At 36.5% G+C, this 20034-nt stretch overlaps 1 protein-coding gene across 3 annotated transcripts in view; it reads right to left on the bottom strand.

Annotated features, from left to right (window-relative positions):
* LOC113232382 overlaps nucleotides 1–20034 on the bottom strand; it is a 69625-nt gene that overhangs the window by 44885 nt on the left and 4706 nt on the right. The window contains exon 1 of one of the 3 annotated variants that reach the window (XM_026467080.1): nucleotides 2548–2648. The exons of 1 other annotated variant lie outside the window; for it this stretch is intronic. The gene's annotated coding sequence lies outside the window, so the exon portion shown is untranslated. Of the gene's footprint in view, nucleotides 1–1946; nucleotides 2262–2547; nucleotides 2649–20034 lie in introns of those variants that run through there. One more of the 3 variants, XM_026467079.1, reaches the window with a different exon arrangement.

Below are 20034 nucleotides of genomic sequence, written 5' to 3'. Positions count from 1 at the left end.
ATTATAAAACATTTACATATTTTAACACTACCTTATCCAATCCGTAATTAATAAATCCGGATTTTTACGATTTTTTTAAAATTTTTCCGGATTTTAAAATCTAATCCGGATTTTTAAACCCTTGTAAGTGCAATAAAATAATTGACACCATTTAATTTCTAATTTTAAAGATCTTCTTTATTTCAGAGAAAAATGCTACATTATTTCTAAGCACATACGTAAAATTTTTTGAAATCGCAAATTTATGAAGTCCTTAGTTTTCCGAAAAATCCAAAAAATCCGGATTCGTCGCAAAATCCGTTTTCGTAACCCGATTCACAGGTAATCCGTATTTGCATTCCCCACTAGTATGTATACAATGTTTGAGTGACGGCCTGCGTTTTACAATACCCTCTTTCCAATAAAAAAAAAATCAACAAAATCGATTCACAGAGTTATCGGGTAACATACACACAAAAAAATACAGTCGAATTAAGAACCTCTTCCTTTTTTTGAAGTCGGTTATATACAGTCAAATTGAGAACCCCTTTTTTGAAGTCAATTCAAAATGGATTAAAGTACAGGCTTGGAAGTAATGTTAAAACTGTTACAAATAGCTTTTTTTTCTTATTTCAAAAAAATATTTAAAAAAAACATGCCTCGTATAAGCGGAACAGGGGGGCTACTCTCGATCTCCGTCCAACATCCGTCCGAAACAATTACTGTCAGATAAGTAATATTCGACAAAATTAAAAGACAAGTATCCAGCATGAAGCTTCATTTGCATCACGCGTCTTTTCATTTGGTCAAATATTGTTTCGGACGGATATCGGACGGAGGTCGAGAGTATACCCCCAGGATTGTAAAGCACTATTTTTGTTACGTCTTCTGTTACATGGTGTTTCAAGCAAATAAACGAATTATGTTATTATATTAAACCGATAATCGGGTGAACTAATTCGCGATCGTGGAGCGTGTAAAGAATAAAAAGTATTTGTGTTGTAAGACGCCTGTAACTAGAGATAATCGTTTAAAGCCTAACAACAAAAGTCCCTTACGTCAAACCATGTCCTAATCGTGTTTGATTTCAAGACTGACGTTTTATTTAAGTCACAAACAGAAGGAAGAAAGTCAAAAAAAGAAGGAATCCGTGTATTAGGTTTATCTTTGGCCTACGTAAATTTGACCGAATCTCACACTATCGCAATCGAGTGGCTTCTCATTCGTCTCCGCAGGAATTTGCATATCGTCTCTGTTCTCTACAATATTCTTCGTAACCCTTCATCTCCCGAGTATCTGAAAGAGCGTTTCAGCTTTCTCAGGTCTCAGGACAAACCCTGTCGCTCTCTCGTTAGGTTCCAGTTACGAGTATCTTTATCTTATAATTTTGGATTTGTGCACGTAAGCCCGTTTTTACAATTATCTTGTCTTGTATTTAGGTTTGCTGGAAGAAATTTCTTAAAGAAATAAGTAGTACCTTTTGTTTGTGTTTTCCTTTTATTTAATGTATTCGGAGCTTTTTTCTGTGCAATATTTATTATTAAAAAAAAAGAAGCGCACCTATAGTGTAAAATGGTATTAGTTTATTATTAACACATACATACATAACCTTTAAGCAACGTTTTATGAATGTCCAATTATAATTCATTTACAATTATGATAATTGGCGAAAACAGTAAACTGTCGTTGATGAAAAAAACCGAACACAAGAGTCTTTCATCGCCTAGTTTACCACCCTTAGTAATGTCCCATGTCGTCCCATGGTCACGGTTAACTGTGACCATGGGACCTGTAAAGGGCCCGAAACGTCGGTTTGTTTGAAAAAACAAATATACGCGATTTAAATCCGGAAAAATAGTTTCATTTCCTATCTTTCTTATATTTTATTCTTTTCTGGGTGAACAGTTTTATCGTACTTTTAATTTACTCGTAAGCCATTTGTTGTTAAATATACGATTGATGCTTACCCGCCGTGGCAGCAACAGTACTATCCGCTAATACAGGTTAAATCATTATGTGGGGTCGGGATCAATCAATCAATAACTAATTATTTGTATAGTATTTGTAATGGGTACCAATAAAGTTATTATTATTATACGAGACACGAGTACACAATATGCTATAGCGGTAGAAAGCGTTAACAATTATTTTTTTAAAGAACACTGCAGTTTTTTGCTGATGGCCTTGACTGCGCCACCGGAAGAAAAGGGCGAACTGAAGGCTCAAAACCCGTAACATACACTTAAAGCTAGTAGCGGGCCTGAGGGCGCCCAAGTGGGCACGGACCTCTGCTCCATTAACAATTCTTTTTTTTTATGAAGGATATTTTGCAGATGGCCTTTACTGCGCCACCGGAGAAGAAGGGCGAGCTGAAGGCTCATAACCCCTAAAATAAACTTAAAGCTAAGTAGCGGGCCTGAGGGCGCCCAAGTGGGCACGGATCTCGGCTCAGGGCGCTACTGGAGACATTAACAATTCAAAACAAATGAGATGACTTATACTATTGGGTTAACAAAACGATAGCGCGTTTCAGAGTACTAATGCCATCTAGCGGTGACGCGACGGAACTAATGGCGAGTTAAAGTTGTGGTTGTTACAGCCTCCCCCTTTGTCTCTGACAGGCGTCCCAACGAAGAGACAGAAAGGATTGTTGAATGGTTTTCTTCGGCCGGCCCGACCGCGTTTCTTAAGCAGTATTCTCGCTGGTTGAGGTGCCGTTTTCTTAAGTCGTCCCCGTTTTCGTAACACTTGACATGACTTGAGCTCGGTTAAGAATTTGAATTTAACGTAATCGCGCACCACCAGGTTATGTTTAAAAAAACTAGACCGTAAATGAATTAATGAAACTTGAAGTGGAAGTGAATGATAAATCGGTCAGTCGCACAAACGCGCCGTGTGACGACGACTTACTGAGTTACAACTTCGATGTAGTCGCTAGAAATTGTTGAGCTGTGGCATTAAAGTACACCCCACTATGTTACATTCTTGTAATAAACTGTTCGTCAGAACATTGGCTTTGTTTCAGAATTTACGTTTTACAAACGAAGTTAAAACCATTTCAAAAATGTATATACGTACACTATACATGTTGTATTTTGTTCAGTTAACATAAAAAAAAAAAATTGGCATATACAATTGTAAAAGTATTGAATACAGCGGTTTTCTTCTAAAATTTCGAGGTAAGTTTGTGTTTGTCTTCTATAATGAAAATTTTTAGTTTATACACTGATTAGTTAATCAGTGTATATACTCAATTTTTCTATATAGTATTTTTTCCAAAGCGATTGTTTTCACTTTTATACGGAATCAACGAAAGCCATTTGAGGTTTTATCGACTCATAAGGCCAACTGACAGTAGAGCACGACAGGGAATTATAAAGTGACCAATAGTAATACACCTGAAAGTTTTTTTTTAAATATCAATTGACGGGACGAACAAGTCGTGTGCCTGTTGGTAAGCTGCACGCCTCTTCATAACAGTTGCAGTGCCACTCAGAGTTTTAAATCGCAAAGCTGCTGTTATCTTAGTATACCGATCCGGCAGCCTTCGGGTGCTTCCGGAGATTATTCAAAATTTTCTCCTTCTTGGAATATAATTCTATTCTCCTTCTTCTAACGTAAACCAGCTTGCAACGTTACATGTGAGGAGAATGATTTAAAAGTGAAATTAATAAATACACGAAATAAATAAATTTGTTCATTCATTTAAGACGTGCATCGCGTTTGTATCGCGTTTATATCGCGTCTGCATCGCGTTTGCATTGCTGCTTAAAGTCGCGTGCCTGTGTAGACAATTAGCGACTGCATCGCAACTGCATCGTGTTTGCATCGCAGCTAAAAATCGCCGTGTGTAACCGCTCTTTGATTTTTGATACAGTTTTACATTGCAGTTTTGCAAACTATTTCGAAAAAGGAAAACATCTCTATAAATAAATAAGTTTCCTACACGTCTTTCAAATTATTCTATGCCCATGCACTTTAAATGATAGATTGTCAGAGTTCAAAGAAAAGTTGTTATGAGACCAAGCATTACATGTACAACCTGTTAACCTGATACTCGAGTAACTTTAGACTGGAATTCCAACTACAACACGCCTTAAGTTTCAAAAGTTGTTTCTTATTCATATACAAGTAGAGTACAGAGCGTGACAGTTCCAACGGCCACCCCAGGACAGTGGCCGAGAAACCTCTATATTGGTTTAATAAATAAATAACGCTCACAGTCATAGCCCCGCACTAGAGAAATCCTGTAAAGCGGGTGCCACAGACACACATAGGCAACCAGAAATTACACACAAACTTACGAGATAAATAAATGTGGGCCATATAAATATTTCTCCCACACCGGTAATCGAACCCGGGACCTCGGCGTGGTAGACCAGCATGGTAACCGTTCGGCCACAGAGGCAGTTTTATTTATAGGAGGAAGATTATGTCAGCTATTTCCACAGTTTGATGACGTATAATATTATTGTATCGATGGTAAACACTATAATGCTTGCTATCGAGTTGAATGTATAATTTCTTGGCAGACGTCTTCATAAAGTCAGAAATTCATTTAAGGGGTAAAGTACTTATATGTATAACTGGTTTCTGCTGATATTCAAAATCTTTACACAAAAGATTATTACTATACAACTTCTGCGTAATGAGTAAAAAGATGAAATAAAATTTAAGCTCTTCCAGGTTGTCTCGATCAATGATATTTGAAAGAAACATTGTAGATGATAAATATGTAAACCAATAAGTATTTACAAAGAGTCACTGCTAGAATTTCTTACTCATTCTCCTCAGGAGAATCTGCATTAAAAATTAATAGTAACGTTTAATCAATTTGACAAATTCCGTCGACAAATGACGAAATTCTGAGTCCGAGTTTCAAAACAAAAAACTGACAAAACACCACTAAAAATATGCTTTTTCAGATCGCGTCAAATAAATATCATTTAGTTAATGTCCAAAATATGAACAAATTTCGTTCGTATGAACGCAAAAATCCCATAATGATCCAGCGAAATTATAAGGCTGCCAAGCAAGTATGATAGTCATGCTTAATTATATTATATTAAATTAATAAATCCATGAGGGAAATACGAATACGAAAGCTACTTTACAACATAAAATAGCGTAAAAATTGCTAAAATATTACGCTGATGGACGCTCAGTCAAGGATGAAGCAAACCGTGGGAGGAAATCGTGCGTGGAAATTTTTAAATTTCAACATAACCATGACAAAATTCAGTGCAACAGATCCGCTATACTTTGTTGCCTGTTTTGAGATCATTGGACGAGTTCACTGTACACATTTAAGTAACCTCGCCGATTGGTATGGGATATATAGGATAGGAGAAAAAGTGGTTGTAAAGGGAATATTTGAAATTTCGAATCACAGTATCCCAAATAATGTTTGGACACCGTGAACTGACTATATGCCAAATTAAACTCTAATCTAGTAGCAGTAAAGTTCCATGTGAAAGAGTTCGTCCAGGGAAGTGCTGCCACCTTACACAGTGGAACAGTGATGGACCGCAAATACATTGGAGCAGTTGCATTATAGGATTCTCAAGTTCACATATGTAGATATCAAGAAGAACGGTATTGTCGATGATGTATAAAATGCTACCTTTTTACGATTGCACAGAGTCAAAGAGATCCAAATTTGGAACATTGTGAAACTTCAGAAAACTCGTTCTGTTTGATATTCGCCTGTCTATCGAAACATATGTCGTACATTTCACCACCTAATTGCCACTTTACCAGAACCACTCACAGAGTGTGTAAATAATCAAAATAACACGAGCGTTTGCGCAGATTTCTCCCTACGGACGTGCAAGATGTTTAATTCATATCCGTAACACTTTGCGCGTGCGTGGGAAAGCACATTCGTTGATAATGATTGTTGCGATCTAGTCGAACTGATTTGCGTTATCGTTGACGCGGGTGAATATTGAATATTGCTATGAATTTTTGCTGTGAAATTGTAGGAAATTGCAGGTGTGGCGAACATCTAACAATTAACAGTAATAGCGACATCTAGAATGTGATGTTTAATTCAAGAAAATTGTTGCCAGGTGATCATTGGAAGCATGGACGATAGTAAATCTAGCAAACGCTGAGTTAATGACCCTAAGCACTTGGCATCTCAAAAACTATCTTTATATGTATCCATTTTTATTCGTAATTGTTTTCCTTTTCTTCTGTGGTGTTATTTCCTTCCTTTACCTTCCTTTTCTTTCTAAGTAGATAAAGTAACGATTAACGCAACTCGTTATAAAAGTGTCTTATGCAATACACTTCAAAGCTCATCTTTTGAGTGCTGCATCAAAAAAATCCCATAAATAGATTGAAAATCCCGCATTAGAATTATTACGTCATACTAGAGTGCCTTTGTTTGAAATTTGGACTGTTAGTTCAATGTCACCACATCAAGGACCTAGATCGAATGACGTCATCTTTTCATCCACGACTTTGGTGTGACCTTGTTAATAATAATATAAGCTAAAATATTTCGTAATCAATACAAGCCTGGTAACTTAAGACTTGAATTTTTAACTGCTCTCTGACATACAAATACTGGTTTTGTGTAGGACGCACACTGGATAAAGTTTCTTATTCTAAATTTGTTAAGGTAATGCTACAGAAGCCTCTATTATGTCCCAGAAATTCTCCACAGAAGAACAGTAATGATTTTAAAGATTTTATAAGTAACCTCTACAAATAAATAAGATTATTCTAATCTTTATGGACACTACTTCTGTAGCCCACAATTTACACAAACATTTATAAATTGATTCAGGTCTAGGTGTTCTGGGTAGTGCACCAGGAGGTTAATTTCGTTACTCTTTTACCCATAGCACAGGGAGTTCTTTAATTTGACCAGTTAGCGTGACTAATTTTTTTATATTTTTATGATAAAAGAAACCTTCTCTCATGACATATTCGGTCAATGACACTAATGAGAATACTTTCGTCACAAAATTATATAATGAAAATAAGAATAATTAAGTTGTCTCTATCAACAAGATTCAAGGTTTTATAAAGAAGTGGCTACTTCATTATAAACTACCAAAAGAATATGTATATATATGTTAATACATAGGTGCCTCCATAGGTGTTACGATTTTAGTACAAAATTGTACTAAAACAAAGACATGGCTTTAAATATAAAAACAATATTAAATTGGTTGGGATTTCTTCTCTTCACGTAAAACGTGAAATGGCTATAGTTATTAAAAGATTATTTCAAACTTCTACGTTCTCACAGGTAGTCCACTATATGGACATTGTGAAGGTTTGGATGTACAAGCTCTTCCTAGGTAAAATCACTCCATCGTCTACCACTTCTCTGAACTACTACAGTAAAGCTGCATCCAGTTCCATGGACAGACATGTGGAATAGACACATATACCAGGAGATCTTTCTTCTACTTGGTTAGACAAAGATCATGCACCTTTACTTCGCTCCTGACAAAACGCTTTCGTTTCCCCTACTCACACCAGTCTCTTCATACATTACATACCCGTTTATTCTTGCTAATTAAACTTGGCATTTCTCAAGGACATCCTCAATCTGATCGAGATATGTACGTTGAGGTCTACCTCTCCCCACATTTGCGCCATTTATTTTTTAACCATCCATCCTACACGCCCAATTTGAAGCATTCCCTTTTCTTTCTTGGTCACAGATCCCTTACTGTGAGTAAAGTTACTTGGTAATGGTTACAGATATGGTAATGAAGGCTACTATTACCGTTAGGTTAGGATGGTACCCAACGAAGTGATTACGGTAAGGACCTTTATTAGTAAGCAACAACGTGGTGTATGCTATGGCTCGTTAAGCACGAGTGACCATCCGTTGTTGAATGTACCATCAAAATTACGGCTATAGGAAGGTCAGATTACGAGAACGTTGTTTGGGATCGAGTTGTTTGGAATTTTGTACAGGAGTGATTTTTATTGCTTAAGTTTAATGATAATACCCCGTGTGGTAGTTAATTAAATAGTAATGTGAGAATTGAAGTCAATTAAGGTATGGTAGTTAACACAATTGACCTCAAAGAAGGATGGCGACATCCCGTGTATTGTGTGACCCAGTGTTTTTGATGACGTGGATTAAAGAGGCCTATCAACACTTGTTATTCAAGCATCAAAAAAGCTAATTGAGTACACCTGTAGAAGCTGGGGTTATAAAGTTGATATAGGTTATGTTTATAACATTGTCTTGTATATCGCTTCAGATGTTTGTTCGTAGTAGCAGAAAACAAATTTTTAGTTTGTTCCCAAAATAATAAAGAATTTGCTGAATATTCTCAAATCTGCCAAACTCTGCTACATTTAATACAACGTCAACATGTTCTGCCGCAATAAAAATGAATAAAAATAAAATCTGCCCAAATGATAGAAATCTGCCACAAATGATCACACTGTTCTCAATCTCAATGTACATCGACAGGAGGCCTCTTGTCAAAACGTTCCTTTGTTAACTTTCTTATCTTTCATTTGAATAATTATTGTCTAAACATTTTCGTCACATTGTGTTTTATTTTTTGCTTTATGTCATTACTGTTTAATTGATTATTTGATTAGGTATTATAAAGCTTTAATGTTTTATGTGTGTACTATAATCACCAATACTTTAGGTAGGTAAACATTCAATCATGCTTAAAATGAAACGTACGTATAAGAACGTTACATAATCTATGGTCGAACTGAATCAATTATAGGTAGCACTTGGTTCAATTCTCGTTTAAATCTAGACTCCGTACCCCCTGTGGTTTTCGATGGTGTTTGTATTCCTTATTTGGAATTTGGGGGTAATTTTTGATAAATGTCTGACTTGGAAGCCGCACGTTGCTGAGGTTAGCAGGAAGGTGTTTGGTGCACATTTATCTCTGAGAAGACTTAAAAACTTTTTGAATAGAATAGAATACGTTTATTTGCCAGAATACAGTAATTACAAAGGTCTTAAGTAAAATTAGGTACATTGTATTCAACCTGCAAGCAGATGTGCAAATATTAATGGAATTCAATGTTTATTTAGTCTCTATAGTTTCTAATTAATGTAATGAATTTGTAAATTCTAAGTATTCTTTATTACTATAGAAGCAATGTGTCAAAAGCCGTTTTGTCAATTTTAATTTCAAATGATGTCCTTGTAACAATTTAATTTCGTTTGGTAATTTATTGTAAATAATTATACACATATTGAAGCAGTTATTCTTATAAATTACTTTATGGCAACGAGGTTGGTATAAGAGATTCATAATTTTTGCTCTAGTTTGCCTTTGAATGACTTCACCGCGTGTTTTAAAATATTGAGGATGAGAGTTGACAAATACGCAGATATCCCTAATGTACATGCATGGCAAAGGTAATATGTTCAGCCTTTTAAACAGCGGTTTGCAACTGTCATCGAACCACGCACCGCAAATTGCTCGAATACACTTCTTCTGGACTTTAAACGCTCTTTCTAAGATTACTGAGTTACCCCACAGTACAAGACCGTAGCTGAACACGGACGAAACGTAGCCGTGATAGGCCGTCAACGCAGCTTCTCGCGAGACAGTTTGCCTTAGTCTTCGTAAAGCGTAAACAAATCTGTTTAGGTCCATGCACATCTGTTCGATGTATTCCTTCCAGTTAAGGTTCTTGTCGATTGTTAACCCAATTAAAATGTGTGAAAGTTAAATGTGTCTACTTCATCTACACTATCAGTATTTGCCGACTAAAACTAAAATTACTCTGGCCCAAAGCATTTTCTACCCGATACTGGACTATGCAGATGTTTACCCGGATTTGTCAGTAACTCTGCTCAATAAATTGGAACGGCTCCAAAATATGTGTGTTAGGTTCATCTTCGGACTACGTAAATTTGACCATGTATCCCAATTTCGCGCACAACTTAAATGGCTGCCCATCCATCGGCGTAAAGATCTTCATATTCTTTCACTTCTCTATTCAATTCTGTTCTATCCCTTTACACCTTATTATCTTAAAGATCGCTTTACTTTCCACTCTTCTACAGTCTGTCGTCCCCTTCGCTCCTCTGATACTCTCTTACTAAACTTGCCCTCTCATACCTCTTAACTTTTATTCCAACTCTTTTACCATTTCTGCGATCAGATTGTGGAATTCTCTCCCTAAATCGATTCGACGATCCCCTTCTCTTGATTCCTTCAAACAAGGTGTCAAGGATCACTTCCTCAACTCCTAAATTTCGTCTGTCCTCTACTATCCTTTCATTTATTTCCTACATTTATATTTCATTTTTCTTTTTCCTTTAAAAGTATATAAGCATTTAATATTATTGTGTATTTATTGTTATGTATGTATTAATAATATTATTATTATTTGTATGTATAGTTATACCTATCTACGGATATGTATATATTTTTATTATTACTTATTATGTAGTGTACTTATGATGATATTCTTTGGTTGCACCCGTTTTTGCATATCCGAAATGTCTATCCTAAGGTTGCCTGAAAAAAAATGCTACATAGCAATAAGGCCGCTTCTTGCACATTGACTTACTACTACTATTATACTTAAGCTATTGTATTGTATTTAATTTTGTAATTTTATGTGCAATAAAGAATATTTTATTCATTCATTCATTCATTCATTCAATTGCGTTGTGCTCTTGCATCTATTCCAAAATATGTACTTTGTTTTGCAACATCTTTACTCCCGACTTCTAAAAATATACAAAATATATAGATAACTACTAGGCATAAACTAAAAAGTAAAATTATACTAGCAAAGTGCATGAATGGCACTTTGTTGATTTTGGGTCAGCTTTCGCCATCCTTCTTTAATAAAGGGGCTTCTATAATGCGATTTCTCTTGATATTCCAAATTTGCAATTTACGAATATTATCGTGAAGCAAAAATTTTATATAAAAGATGATTTATTTGACACCCGTTATCCACCGCGTTACATAAAAAAGCTGTTTAAATGTAAACTATTTTTGTAGCAGTAGAGCTCCTTGTGAAAGGATCCGTCGAGGGAAGTACTGCCAAAATTACTGTGTACCGGTTTTGAAGGGTGAGGTTGTAATAACGGGCACATGAGACTTGTCGACTTTACCAACAGGCGCACGACTTGGTCGTCCCGTCACTCGACAATCATAAAAAATCTCGTGGTACTAGATCAGGTCATGCCTCTCTACTTGGTACGCAACTGATAAAAGTGTGTCTCCAATAGTGTCTTAAGCCGAAGTGTCCACCTGGGTGCCCTCAAGTCCACTGCTTAGCTTATTATATGAGCCCTTCGCTCGCTTTTTTGTCGTAGAGACGAATAAAATTTCATTTACATCAGTATTTTCATACACTCTCGTTTGTTTCTCGTAATTTTACTCAGATTTAGATAGAATATATACTAAAAATAAAAAGAAAATATACTTAAGACGTGACATCGCAATGTCTACAGTAAAAGATAAACCATCAAATAGAAAGTCAATTGCAATAGGTTCTAGACACTTAAGTCGACGTGAGATTGCTTCCTTATATTGACAAGTGCATTAAGGGAAAAACGTCTACAACATTTTTGCAAGATATAACGTGTAATATAAAATTTCAAGGCAGAGCAGCAATGGACTGGCTAGCGTTGTATTTTGTTTCCGATGTGATTCCAGTGAAACTAAATTCTCTAATGTTGCAAAATTTGTATTTTATTGTCTTTTATTATCTTACGATTTGTGGTCTTGAATTAAAAACGTAATACTTTATTTATGACTGTCGCTGACAAGAGTAATTATTTCCCTGAAAGTCTGCGTTAAAACGGTGGATATATCTATTAAAACTTGTGGGCTCTAATTGTACACCCTGTAAAACACTTGTGTAGGACCCTGTGGAACACCTATGTAGGTCTCTGTAGCTTGCGAAATTTTGAGACAAGCTATAAACTATGTAATTGTATTCGACTAACAAATTGCTTGAACACAAATAAACATAACTGTAAAGTTACAAATAACTACTACACGAAGATTCAAACATTTATATAACGAATTTTATGACTATCATATTCATAATCCGTTAAAAGTAAAATCGTGAGATTTATTTGTTGAACCATAAAATTTACTTTTACACATTTATTTGTTTACGCAATACGAACGTGATCATGGTTCGTGATCTTGTACTTAATACTTATTGGTTCAGTCCGAAGTTAAAGCACCAATGAGCGTAGTAAACGTTTTTACATTAAAACACGCCCAGTATAACCGTACGGTTCTTAGTTGTTCGATTCCAGTTGGCACCACTTTAGTCTCCCAAAACAAGTACAGTTTAGTTAATTATTACTTGGAAATAAAATGATATAAATTATTTCCTTTCGGATCTAAATCTATAAAATAAAAATATAAAATCTATAAATAATTAACCAAACAAATCAACGTTTCGGGCTTCCTAATAGGTCCCGTGGTCACGGCTGACTGAGATGGTATTTATTAGTCATCAACCAGTTACGTCTAATATTAATGCAAACCATTTCATTCTGCATTTTTAATTTACCAAAGAACATATTCCTATTCATGCAAGTTTGTTTTAAAAAACAAAGATTATACGCAATTTAGATCTGAAAGAAGCGTTTGATTTCCAATGTGTAGCAATTGCGCAAACCTAACAACTTGATCATTCTTGCTATGAAAGTATAGGAAAAAATTGTGATGAAATCTGTACGTTCGCGACTCAAGTAACAATTCGAATTCGTGTGAAATCCCCAGTCTGGAGTACACCGAAATAGTGGACAACGGGCCTTTCCGTAGATATCCCTATTCTTATGTAGGAATAATAAAAAGGAAAAATAAACGGTGCTATCCAAGTATGTGAGTGTACTTTGTTCTACTAATAAATATAGCAAATGCGTTGCCGGCCGTTGGGCATAAAACCTAAAGCCTCCTGTACCTGTATTTAAGCCGGCTCTTCCTAACCTTCAATCCGGAACACAGCAATACTGCTTTACGGTAGGCATAGGAAGTTCGCTAGGGAAAGTACATTGGTCAAACTACAGCGTCAATACCTTGACGACTTGATGTTTAGTCTGCTGAAGTGCCTGTGAGTAAATGTATAATATACCTTCGATTGTGTTTGGTCGGACACGGTGAAACTATACATATTTTGTCACATGCCAACTTTTTTTTATGATACCAAGTGGCAAGTCGTACGTTGTTGGTAAGAGACACGCCTGTCTATAGAAGTTGCAGTGCCACTCAGAGATTTAAATCGCAAAGATCTGAGGAACACTGTTGTGCGCCTGTCACCCTGAGACATAAATTTAGCAAGTCTCACGTGCCAGTAATGCTCACATTACTGCTTGCCGGCAGTAATAGGTAAGGCGACAGTACTTCCATGGACGAACTCTTTCACAAGGAGCTCCACTGCTTCTAGTTCTATACAACCTGTGTTTTCACAAATAAATGTATTATGAATTTATTATCGACGAAAATTGGCGTTTACGCCCTTGCTACTCTAAAGTAAAGATAATAACATGTCGCACATGAATACTGTCGTAATTCGAAATTTTGGAATTGAGAAAACACGATTTGAAAGCTTAAAAAATTACTGAATGAAACCAATACATATATATTTTCGTTTATAAATGGATAACTAAATACTGATCAACAATTCTACAATTTTGAGTTTCGACGGTATTTGGTTTTATTTGAGCTGTATTGACTTTTACGCCCTTTCTTCTAGTGTCGATATATTGAGTGACCGCATTCAAAACTAGATGAGTCAAGACGTAAAAAAGAAATGTTGGTTACTCCAGATTTCCCCATATATTCACTAACCATCTACGCATACTCGCTAATTATACACAGTGTGTAACTGTTAACCGAACAGTTAACAATTATAGTTACAGTAAAATTTAACCGTTCGATTGTTTACGCATTTGTAACCTCTGGACGTTAACTGATGATGACATACAGCTCAATAGAAACAATTACGACTATTTTAGTTTTAGATTTTTTCCATTGCAAAAAAATATAACAAATAACTTGCAACATTTTTCTCTGGTTACACTATTAGAAATGTAATTTAGTACAATTTAAATATTAGTAGGAAGTAGTTACCTTTAGACGTATATTGAATATGTAACAGGGCCGTTAAATACCACCTTAAAGTTCTTAGGTGGTTCTCCAAGACGTACCTTTTTCAATACTGTTCAATCCAATCCGTATAGTGTTAGTAACAATTAACTTATGAGCTTAGTAATAGCATTAATATTATTGTAACAGGGGCAATATTTCTATAAATATATATGTGGTATACAGGTCTATCCATCTCCGCAAGAGTGACGAGTCACACCGATCTGAGAACACACGCAACACACTGTTGGAGCTCCCTCAGAAGCGCCCCAGCGCTGATACTTATCATTTTGTCGCGATGGCTACGAAACTATCCGTCTAATCTACCGCAAACACCCCCGATGCATTACATGAAGCCTTATTAATTGGACAAACAGATCGCTGAATACCTGCCGCGAAGACGAGACCCTATGACTACATTAAAAAGTTTCTGCTACTCCATGCATGCATGAAAATTTACAATATACTAGCTATACCATGCATCGCAATGCCACTGTAGAAGTATTAAGTCCTAAACCCGTATTGGGCCAGTATAATGGACTGTGGACTTAACCCTCTCCTTAGAGATTTATGCCCAGTGCAGTGCGTCAGATGCAGTCAGTGCATCTAATACTTCGAAAACTTTTACGGAGGTGGGTACAACTCACGAAAGTTTTAATGCGATCGGATGAATAATAATGATATGAATATATAGGATTAATAGGTGGAATAAAAGGTTTAGCAGAGGAAGCAAGAAAATAGAATTATAAAGCAGTGGAAATAAGAGCTTACAAAAGTATGGCTTGAGTGTCTGTGATGGACAAACTATGGAACAGTGTGATAAAGGGGATGCTTATGTTGTTCGGACATGTGACGAGGATAAATAAAAAAAGATTGACGAAACAATTTGAATCAGAGTGAGCGGGGAGTGGGAAAGGGCCGACCAAGGCGAACATGTCAATAGTACCCTTAAGGGACGAGCTTGTATGAAATCTTCAATGCGTGTTGATAAGGCGAAAGATGTATGTCAGGATCGTAATAAACGGAACGTTGCGGTCTTTGACTACATTTTAAAAAATGAGAGCTAAATTTTACAAGTAACTGAAACTTTTTTCTACGACTGACTGATGTGCCATGAGTCCATAACCATGGGACACGTAGAGCCCGAAACGTTAGTTTGTTTGCAAAAAACACGAAAATACACGACTTAGATCCGAAAAAATTTTTTTCTAATAATTACCATCTTGAAAATGAAACAATATTTTTGGTTCTAAATCGCTTATAACTGTACACATAAGGTATTTAAATTTAAAAAATGTCTAATTGCAGTGAAAAAAAAAAAAGTGTGGTTTGCATTAATATTAGACGTAACCGGTTGACGACTTTACTATATCAGTGGACCGTGACCAAGGCCCGAAACGTTGGTTTGTTTGAAAAAAACAAATATAAAGTAACAGTCGCGAAAACCTAAGAACGCTATAATTATGTTCCATCTTATTAAAACCTATTTAATTTTTATTTGTTGTTCAACTATCACTTGTGAAATGTACAATTCCGTTCGAATGTAAAATTGAAAAAAGTAAAAAACAATTACTTTTGAACAGTCGCTTATAAATAAAGCTAAATATTGTTCACACGCAATAAAGATGATTTCTAAGAAAAAAGAAATCATATCAATGGGCCGTCATGGTCAACTAAGAGAGCGATGGTTAAATTCGCGGTAGATGGTGGGTAAATTGAGTTTTCACTTGTAATTTTCTAGAGAGCCGACGTCGCCGGCGTCATTAAGATTGCACGAGTTTTAGACGGTAAGCCTTTAGCGCTTAACTAGCGGCGAAGCGTTAATAAGGTTATTTACTTCGCAGTTAATAGATTTCTTGTAAGAATTGATATAAAGCTTTCATAAAGGCGGCTTCAGTGTAATGTTGAAAAAAATCTTAATTACGCAATCGAAAAGGGTCTGAGACGATCGAAAGGAAGAAATCGAAAATATATAGAAACCAGAATGACATTGAATTTCGATTAAACGTTCTGGTATATGTGGCCAGTGTTTCATGTGAACGTTGTTATCTATATTATTCAGATTATTAATCAATATAAGAATCTGAGAAATTAAAGATTATATATTGCACGTTCAAGCCAATACCGCCACTAAACGAAAAAGTAAACAATCGAGAAATAAACTTTAATGTTTGTGAAAGTAAGTTTAAATTTAAAAAGCGAAACTCTCGTATATTGGTTTCGATATTAAATAAATAAATAAATTGAATGTTTCTTTATTTAGGAATACACCCATTAATAAATACTTATTCTAAATAATATTATATCCTCTCGTTTATAAAATTCACACTTCTTTTTGCGTCAGTGCAAAAAGACGAAATAATTCCATCGAGTCGAAATTAGAATACTGACAAAAATATCTTGTTATTCTAGTTTTTATTACAGATATTTCAATTTTTAACACTTTGTGACTAAGACCCGCCAGGGACATTGCAATATCAAGTAAAAAATAACTGAAATACGATTTATAAATTAACTACACCTAATATTTTTCAAAGTAAAACCACCACTGCCCGCACCGAATCTAACGACTATATCAGACCGTGAAGACCAAAGAGCAATGGACATAGCAATGAGTTATAACTTGACATCGGAAGAAAAAGCAACACCGCTTTGTAAACAGTTGTGACGAATTCTATACAATGGTGAGCTAGTATGCCAAATCGGCAATAATAACTGTGCGAGGAAGCAAAAACTTTGAAACAATAAATGGCTTTAAAATCTTCTACAATAAAATCGAATATTGTGCCTTGTAGTACGATTGTGTTCGACACTTTAGGACTCATTTGCAGCGCCTTACAGAATACCTATTTTAAAACTTTTAAGAGCTAATCTTATATTCCGTATGGGACATCTACTCAGTACTACCCTTTGAGAAACCTACTCAGCACTGTACCCTGTAGGACACCTACTCAGCATTGTACCCTGTAGGACACCTACTCAAAATTGTACCCTGTGACACACACACCTTATCAGTATAGTACCCTGTGGTACACCTACTCGACATTGTACCCCGTGAGACACCTTTACGGTACAATACCCTGTGGTACACCCATTCTTTATGTTGCCCTATGGTATACCTACTCAGCGTAGTACCCTGCGAGACACTTACCCGGTATAGTTGTACCCTGTGGAACGCCTATACAGTATCGTGTCGCGACAGTATCATTAAGAACGCTGATACCGTTACTTATAGAAACTAAAGGAGGTTCATTGTGAAACATTTAATGTCGGACTGGATGGATCAGTGAAGGCACAGTGTCCCAATAAGTGACATGCAGCAATGAGATAAGAACGTTATTTGAAACTTAAACGAATATCAAAATAAAGTACATAATGTGAAATACAATACCGTGCCAAAATGTGTTTCAATGTAGACGACACAACCAAGCAGTTAGCACCTTGGATGCAAGTTTAAGAGGTCCTAGTTTCCCGGTAGGGCTAATTTAAGATATGAACTATTCTCAGTTAGTTCTGGTCTGGGTGTTCTAGGCAGTGCACAGGAATACCTGTTGTTATTCTGGTAAGTATTAGGTATTAGTCAATTGGTCTTCTTCGTAAGACCTACGCTCTTACTAGTGAAGTAATTGATGTTATGTGTATAATGTTAATTCAAGTCTTTAATAATGACCTGAGCCAAGATCCGTGCCGATCCCTTCAGGCCGGTTAGCTTATTACCCGGGTCTTCAGTTCACCCTTTTGTCCGTTGGCGCAGTCAAGGTCAACGATCAACTTTTTTTATGAGTGACGGGACGGACAAGTAGTACGCCTGGTGGTAAGCGACACGATTGTCTATAACAGTTACAGTGCCACTGCACAAAGATCGATCGATCGATCGAAAGATCTGCGTTGAATTTAAATCGCAAAGATCTGAGGGTCAGTAAGGCATAAGTTTGAAAGACCCATGTGCCTGTTTTTTCACCAGTACCTTTAACCCTTCAACATCGAACCGCAGCTTGGCGGCAGAAGTATGTAAAGAGATAATACAGACACCTGGACGAACTCTTTCACAAGGAGCTCTACTGCTATTAAACTTCTAAGTATCATACAGAAAAACAATCTTCAGCGAACATCCTTTCTCCAATGTGTGACTTGAATATGAACTAATCAAATTTCGAGTCATTATTAGCATTATACATTCAGCCCTACACACCACAAGTGCTAGAAAGTAGAAAGTGCGAGTGAAAATGCTCATATCACATAATATGAACGCAAAAAAGCATTAAAGCAAATTGAAGTTGAATTTAACGGTTGTTTCATTCAATTAATTGTAGTTACTCTTAGTTACGTGTTAGTTGGTAGTTTAGATGACGGGGTGCTTAACAGATTTTGACGAATCTTGATCTTGTCTAGAGCGTATTGTATGAAGGTCCACAATATTTACTACCGCAGTTGCAAGCATGATAGCACATATGTATGTAGTTATAATATATTCATACGAATATATTCGTCCAATCTACTTCATCAGCATATCAGCGGGAAGATGTTCACAAACTATTTAATTTGCCAAAAGATTGCCACACTTGCCAGTTGGACGAGACGTGCATCCATCAGTTACCCGCCGCCCTTACCCGGTCATCCTTCCATCTAGTAGGGGGCCGTCCAACTGAACGCCTTCCGGTTCGTGGTCTCCATTCAAGAACTTTTCTGCCCAAACGGTCGTCAGTTCTACGACCTATGTGCCCTGCCCACTGCCACTTCAACTTACTAATAGTTTGTGCTATGCCCAACATACTTTCGTTCTTCTACGGATCTCCTTTTTTCTTATTCGATCACGTAGAGAAATGCCGAGCATTGCACGCTCCATAGATCGTCGACTTTGAGCTTTTTTATGAGGCCCATAGTAAGTGACCACTTCTCAGTCTACTTAATAGACCAATCTATTTAAAAGACGGTAACCCTTGCTCCACCCATTGTAGGGTCACCAAATTGGACCAGCTTGACAGAGACTGTTTCTTTTATGAACCAAGTGTCTGGACGAACAAGTTGTGCGTCTGGTGCTATGCGTAATGCCTACCCATAACAGTTGCAGTGCTACTCAGATCGCAAAGATCTGAAGGGCAGTGCCATTGCGCCTGTCACTCTGAGACAAGAGTTGACAAATGCCATATGCCTGTAATTTACTAGCACCCTTATCCTTCAAAAGCATTACTGCTTGACGGCAGAAATAGGTAAGGTTAGGTGGCAGTACTTCCCTGGACGAACCCTTTCACAAGGAGATGTACTATATAGGAAAAACGGCATGACTCTTTTTAAGTGTTTTTATTTTAAAACATTTTAATTTACTTCTATGTTACAATAAGACCGGGTCTAAAGTTCAAAGTGGAAACTCTAGCGTGCCGTTAAATTTAACATAACTCAGTAATTTTCGGTCTAACGTCAGATGTGTTAAAATATATGAAGCAGTTTGCGGGCAGAGGTTAAAAAATTCAGTTTAAACTGCGTAATTTGACATAAATTGCGTTCAACGCCTCTAATGTTGTCTCATTAGTCATTTCAAACAAAACTTTTCCTTTCTAAAGAACACAGAAGAAAGTGACGCGACGCGGCAATAAGCACAATCACACATACAAACAAACACGCCTCTCTACAACTGGTGTAGGTAGAGACTACGGACCTGCATATATGCTACGATCTTTATTGCTTCTTTTCTCAGTGCCAGCTTTACCTACGGTGCAGTGTGTGCGGCGCACACGAGTGCAGGGTCTTACGAAGCGCCGAGCGCAAGCAAATGGGCTATTGCATTCCAACATCGTTTATTATTGCACACTTGCCGGGTGCAAATTTGCGATCCCTGGGGAAAATATACGCTACAGTACCAAAATCTATTAGGACACAGTATGTCTCTAAAACGGTAACTGGTTATGTATAGCATGAGAAATAAAATAATTTTAATATGCTATAGGGCTATGTGTATGTGTGTGTGTAT

The sequence above is a fragment of the Hyposmocoma kahamanoa genome, unplaced genomic scaffold (genome assembly GCF_003589595.1).
Source record: "Hyposmocoma kahamanoa isolate Upper Pololo Valley unplaced genomic scaffold, ASM358959v1 76, whole genome shotgun sequence".
Classification (NCBI taxonomy): Eukaryota; Metazoa; Arthropoda; class Insecta; order Lepidoptera; family Cosmopterigidae; genus Hyposmocoma; species Hyposmocoma kahamanoa.
The sequence above is the reverse complement of the archived record's forward strand: the minus strand, read 5'-3'. Positions and strand labels throughout refer to the sequence as shown.